Source organism: Lathyrus oleraceus, chromosome 5 (assembly GCF_024323335.1).
Source record: "Lathyrus oleraceus cultivar Zhongwan6 chromosome 5, CAAS_Psat_ZW6_1.0, whole genome shotgun sequence".
NCBI classification, from domain to species: domain Eukaryota; kingdom Viridiplantae; phylum Streptophyta; class Magnoliopsida; order Fabales; family Fabaceae; genus Lathyrus; species Lathyrus oleraceus.
In genome coordinates, this window is record NC_066583.1 from 376,433,446 (window position 1) to 376,440,067 (window position 6,622).

Genomic DNA, 6,622 nt, shown 5'->3' on the forward strand with positions numbered 1-6,622 from the left:
GTTGAGAACATGTTCACATTATATAGTGGGTAAGCAAATACGAGTTTCCTTTATGTCATCCGAACCAAAGAGGAAATCAGAAGTGTTGGATTTAGTATATTCCAATGTGTGTGATCCAATGAAGACACGGTTACTTGCTGATGCATATTACTTTGTGACATTCATTGATGATTATTCTTGAAAAACATGGGCTTATACCTTGAAGAAAAAATATCAAGTGTTAGATACCTTTAAGTCGTTTCAAGCATTGGTTGAAAGAGAAATAGGGAAAAAGCTCAAGTATATCCGAACCGATAACGAGGAAAAAGCTCAAGTATATGACATCTACACCTCATATTATTTTAAAATATTTCCCTTAGGTCTATTAAAATGTCATCGATGCCCGCTTCTAGTTTTTAGTGACAACCAAAAGTCGTAGGTATAAATGATATTTACCTACAGATTTTAGTAAGTCACTAAAATTTGCAATTTGTATATGTATGCTTAATGGAGATTAGTATATGTTATAAAGGGAATATCAACATCATTTTAACAAACCTCGAGGGAAGTGAATGTAGTTTTCCCTTAAATCATTGATCAATTTGAATTTATATTGAATTTTCAACTTGCCTTTTTTCTAACTATTTTGATCATAAATTAAAAGACAATTTATTTTCGAGTGAAACCAAAGTAATTGTATTCCTAACATCCATATCTATATTTTGCATGAAGAAGACACCAAAATCCAATTTTGCATTGAGCTCGTACATTCGATGAAAATGGATTGTGTGCAATATGAGTTTGAAACAATAATAACCATTCTATCAATCTCATTTAAGTACTTCAAGCATCCAATGACACAATAGTAGTAACCTGAATGTATGAGCCAGATGAAGCATTGTATGAAGATGTACTCTCCATATCTTTTTTTTAATGCATCCTATATGTTTCTTAGGCATCACACTAAAATTCTAAAAAACCTGCCAATTTTCAGAGATGCATCTCCGGACGCAACCAATGCACACTCAACATAGGCCATTCTGAGTGACGCCCTATATGTTGGGTTTTTTGTATTCCGGAGATGCATCTCTGGGATATTTCAAGAAAATATTCATAACTGATCAACTCAGTGGGAATTCCGGAGATGCATCTTCGGAAGTTTGGGCTAGATTTTGAAATATTTTGTCACATTTGCATGTCAGATATTTTCGGAGATGCATCTTCGAAATAATCTGATAAAAACACACAGCTGCATGAACACACAACCCTTGTTGTTTTTCTTTGGAAACCCTCACCAAAAACCCCTTCATTCTCAAATCACCTTTTCACTCAAAATCTCTAATCTCCTGGTTCATCATACCAAAGGGAGAAAAAGAAGTTAGAATTTCAGGTAAAGATCATTTATTTCAAGTTGCATTGCTCATATTAATCATGTTTTTTGTCTGAAAAAATGAGCATTTTTTCCGGAAATGTATCTCTGGAACATGTATGAACTATTTTGGAAATGCATTTCTGGTATTAGTACATGTTCATTTTTCAGCTCTGTTTTCAGCAGTAGCGCTAATTTACTATTTTGTGGTAATTGTTTTCATTAGATATTTGTGTCTCAGAATGTTCAAGTTGTTGTTGTAAAGGCGGTAGATATAGGCAACCAATTTAAAAATGAGCAAGAGTTTGAATCACATGATCAAATACTTCATCGGACTCGTATGGAGGCCTCCGTTAGACTATAGGCCAATATCTAAAAGGGGGTGAATAGATCACAAGTTAAAACTTGAACCAAAATTGGTTTTGAAAAAGTTTATAGCGTGGAACCAAGTTTCAAAGTTTTCCCAGATCAAATAATCGTCTAATCGAACCTACTATCGAAAAGCTTAGATATGCATAGAGGTGTCAATACAATGATAATAATCTACAATTCAATCAACAATAACTAATCACAACTAGTTGAATACAATACAATAGGAAAAGCCTATCTCCAATGAAAAATACACACACAAATTTTAGTCAAGCAATTTGTCAAACACTTAGTGTACGATCAACAATGTTTGGAATTTTATGTGGTGTTTGTTGTTCTAGAAATCTAATCATAACCAAATGGTTTGTGATCTCCACAACAACACAAATTTCAAAAATGAATTCAAAATTATGATCCAAAAATATTGATCAAACGATCAATGCAATCAACAATTTGCAATCAACAATATTGAAGATGATGAGAATGCTTTAGAATCTTTGATTCATGTAGGTTTTACTCACTCTAGAAAACTTACTAGTAAAAGATGCATGTATCATATATATATATATATATATATATATATATATATATATATATATATATATATATATATATATATATATATATATATATATATATATATATATATATATATATATATATATATATATATATATATATATATATATATATATATATATATATATATATATATATATATTATATATATATATATATATATATATATATATATATATATATATATATATATATATATATATATATATGGATTCAAGTGTGAAGCAAAAAGGAATGCAAAAGGAATCGAAAAGAATGCAAAAATTCAAGATTTTAGGTCTATAGGTCGACCTATCAATGCTATGTGTCGACCTAAGACAATCAACACATGGAAAGAGCCTACATGCTTCAATATTGAAGCATGTGTGTCGATCTATGCAATCTATGTGTCGACATATATTGAAGAAAATCTTCTATAGGTCGACCTAAAGTCGTATGTGTCGACCTATATAGTATTTTCCATGCAAAAACTCAATTTTTGATGCATAAAAGTCTTTTCTTGATGCATGAATCTTTTCTAAATTATTTCCAATCATGTTGACATGCTTCCTAATGCTAAAATGCATAATGCACACCTAAAACCAGTTGATACCGTCAAATGTACAAAAATGCTAAAGTTTCTCTTAGTTTTGACATACTTTTGACATCATTCAAAACATATCTAAATGGAAAGATGCATTCACAGCCTCCAAACAGAGATTCAGCGTGGCTATCGAAAGGTACAATAGTGGTTCAGGTAGAAGATGTGTTTTTGTGACAATGACGTACGAAAGAAGCGGAAAATATAGACCTCCACTCCGTAAATTTAAAAGAGACGATATCGGTTTAAGAAAATGCATGTGCCCCTTTAAGGTGCGTGGTTACATGTTAGCAAACAAAAACTGAAGATTTAATATCATATGTGGTTTGTATAACCATGATTTGTGTGATAAGTTAGCCTCCCATCCAATTGTGTGTCGGCTCATGCCGGAAGAGAAGGAATATGTTGTTGACAGGACATTGAATTTGGTTCAACAGAAAAATATACTTGTAACATTGAAGCGGAAAAGACTCGAAAATATACAAATATCAAACTGTCGCATCTCGGAAAATACGATTCCTCGCGATGGTCGCGGAAAAATGTTGTTCGAACAGAGTCGCCACCGAACTTTATTTATACCAATGAAAGGATAGGAAAATATCGATAAAACCTTTAGGAAATGGAATAATGATCGTCGCAACCATATTCGGGTTCAGGAGTGGATTACGAAGAGGAAGGTATTAGCACCCCTCACATCAGTTGTACTCAACGGGAACCTTTTAGTTCTAATTTGTGTTTCGAGTGTTAATTTATGTTTGTTTGTTATCTTTAGGTTATAAAATTATTGAAAATAGAAATTGATGGGAACCTCAGAAAGGGAAAAGGAGAGGTTTTTTATTAGTGTGCTCGCGAAGATACAACAATCTCCTGCCTACGTATCCTTATGACATAATAAGGAAATCAGAGCATTCGTAGTTCGGGGACTACGGTTGGTTGGTGTTTTTTATGAACAACTATGTAGATCGTGTTCTAAAGGCTAAACGCTGGCTTGTCTACTCTTGGCGGAGGCTTAAGCATTGGTTTGTTATGCACATTAGAAAGGATTAAGAACGTTTTTTCTGAAAGAGTTTTGGTCACGCTGAGGGTAACGAGTTGGTTAGATGTGTTTGATGTTTTTTGGTTGGATGACGATTACTCGGATAATCGAGTAAGACAACTCGTATCCTAATAGTCGGAAAAGGGAATAGAAGACTCTAAACCGCTTTCTGTTTCATCTGAGTAATTATGAAAAGGATTGGATAATAATTAAGGTATTTTGAATGGATGACGATTACTCGGATAGTCGAGTAAGATAACTCGTATCCCAATAATTGGGAAAGGGAATAGAAGACTCTAGACCACTTTCTGTTTCATCTGAGCTTTTTTAAGAAAATAAGGTTGTAAATGGCTGACGTATTTTTATAATAAACGACAAGTACTAGCATGACTGAGTAAAACAACTCATATCCAAGCATTTGAGGAGAGGAATCGAAGGCTCAAGACCATCTCCCTTTTGGTATAATTTGTTATGAAAGTGATTTGATTAAGTTTATTGTTTGCGGAGAAATGACAATTGTTCGACTGACCGAGTAAGAGAACTCGTATTCGTCCAATTGAGGAGTGAAGTTGAAAACTCAAAGTCAACTCCTTTTTCATTCAACTTATTGTGAAAATATTTTGTAGAGGAACGACAATTATTTGACTAAACAAGTAAGAGAACTTGTATTCAAATAGTCGAGGAGAAAAAATTGAAGACTCAAAGTTATCTCCCTTTTTGTTCCTTATTGTAAAAGGAACTTGATTCGATTGTGCTTAGGTGGATGGAAATGACGACTATTTGACTAACCGAGTAAAAGAACTCATATTCAAATTATCAAGGAGAGGAATTGAAAACTCAAAGCCATCCCCCTTTTCATTTTCAAATGAAATGGTGTTAACTGTGATTAGGCATCTTAATTTGATTTGAATAGAAAATACTCGACGTTGAATCGAGGCTTGGATGTGTGTTTGTGAATAAATTGGATTATTTTAGTGTATCAATTATCTACTCGATTAATTAATAACCGAATAGGTCTCATTGTAAGAAAGCCCAAGGGTAAGCTATGTGAGGTTGATGGCGATGCTTTAAAAGCGATCGACTTACAAATGGTGTTTGAAAATGGGCTCGACTTTGAATCGAGAGTTGTGTGATTTTTTAAATGGTTTAATCATGGTTTTGTATTAATGATGAAAAGGAGTGGAATCGAGTTTGTATTAATATAATTATTTACATGAGCGAGGGTATAGACATGTGCCACTTAATTATATGGCTAAACATGCTAAAATTGACTAAACAAAAATTAAATAATTCTATTTAAGAAATAAAATAAAATAAAAAAAAAGGTATAGCTTATGCACATCTACCTGTAGTGCCATCGACCTATATCAGGTTCATACAATGTACTTCTTTTGGAATTCCCAATTTTCTCTTAACGATTTAAAAAATCAACTAAAATACATCGTAAGAGGCATGTATCCATTATATATCCTATCCTATTTTGCCTACAAACCAATTGCATGAATGAATATTTGAGACAAAAGTAATAAAATATTATAAATTAATATGCCAGACAACATTATTATTCACATTAATTTATATGGAAAATGATAATGATGATGTTCAAATGGAGTGGTATATTTAAAGTAAAATCTCAATCTTTCAGGAATGACTCTATGTTTAAATTAAATTGGTCATACAATTCACGTGATATGTCAATAGCAGCTTAAATGCATATATACAAATCTATTGTCTGAGAATATACAATTGAAATTAAACTACATTGAATATAATATAGTGAAACAAAAATTTTAAATACAGTAGTAAATGTGTTAATCAAGTTCATTTGACTTTTCAATTTTTAAAGATCAACAAAAAAAATGCAGGAAACTTAACACAAGTAAATAAACACCAAAATCACCCTCTTCTTTCTATCCTCACCGATGTAAACAAACCAACATAACAAAGGCAGTAAAACGTGAGAATCAAAATCTAAACCAACTCCGACTCTCTTTTTGCTAGTTACTCTTTCTTCTTGTTTTCATAAAATGCAACGCAAACTCAGATTTGTAGAAAAAGAAACGAATCGAAGTTGAACTTCAAACTTTCTCAAAAAATGAAAACAAAAATCACAAATCAAAATGCCACAAGGGATGAGGATAGAAATATGAACCTTTGATTTGATGGCGGTGAGTGTAACTAGGTGATCTCTGGTAGATTTCATGATGATCGACGATAGGCGTTGTAGAAGTACGGTCACAACGAGCTTTCCGGCGGCGACGCGACGTTGCTATGAAGCGACTGTTTCGTCGATGATGATAATGGTTCAGCAGTGTCGTTGTTGTTGCGGCGGGTTTCTCATGGTGGCGTTTGCGAGTGAAGAAGAAGACAACTGGGTTTGTTGTCAGTGGTTAAAGGTGGCGAAGCAGAGTGAATGTCGTGTGGTGATGGTGAATGCCACAGTGAGTACGGCAAAGGGTTTCTGGAGGTTGGAGCGGCGTTACGATGACGTAAGGTCGCGGTGGCAGATGGTGGTTGTGTGGATCGCGGAATGTGAGGGGGAAGAAGGAGGTAGGCGTGAGATGTGAGTCACCGGTGGGTGGTTGTGACGAAAACGAAGGGGGAAGGCAACGACTTCCGGCGGTGGGTTTGCGGTGAGGTAGGAGAACGCGACGGGGTGAAGGGTTTGCCAGGGAGTGGCAGTGGAGTAAGGTTACGAAGTGTGGTGGAT